The sequence below is a fragment of the Octodon degus genome, unplaced genomic scaffold (assembly GCF_000260255.1).
Source record: "Octodon degus isolate 3935 unplaced genomic scaffold, OctDeg1.0 scaffold00175, whole genome shotgun sequence".
NCBI lineage: Eukaryota > Metazoa > Chordata > Mammalia > Rodentia > Octodontidae > Octodon > Octodon degus.
The window spans coordinates 4,485,921-4,486,360 of record NW_004524751.1 but is presented as its reverse complement, the minus strand read 5'-3'; positions in this window follow the sequence as shown (position 1 = coordinate 4,486,360).

Genomic DNA, 440 nt, shown 5'->3' with positions numbered 1-440 from the left:
TTCTTTCTTTCTTTCTTTCTTTCTTTCTTTCTTTCTTTCTTTCTTTCTTTCTTTCTTTCTTCTTTTTTAATCAAAGGTAACATTTAAAAAGTAATGCCACAATGTTTGTAGTAGTACATGAGGTAAAATCTGAACATAATAAATGAGAGATTGAATTTTAAAATTTGTATATATTTTGATTTTTTTAAGTGAATTTGAGGGCTGGCCAGATAGCTCAGCAGATTAAAACTCCTACTTAGGCAGATGCTGGAACCAGGGTTCCATTCCCAGTGCTATACAGGCCCCTTCCCCAGGACAGCTTTGAGGGTGACTGAGACTGGGCATGGTGGCATGCTCCTGTAATCCCAATGCTTGGGAGGCTGAAAGCAAGAGGATCACTATGAGTCCAACCTGTGTAGTGAGCCCCTGTAGTCCCTGTACTAAACACATCAAAAACAAAA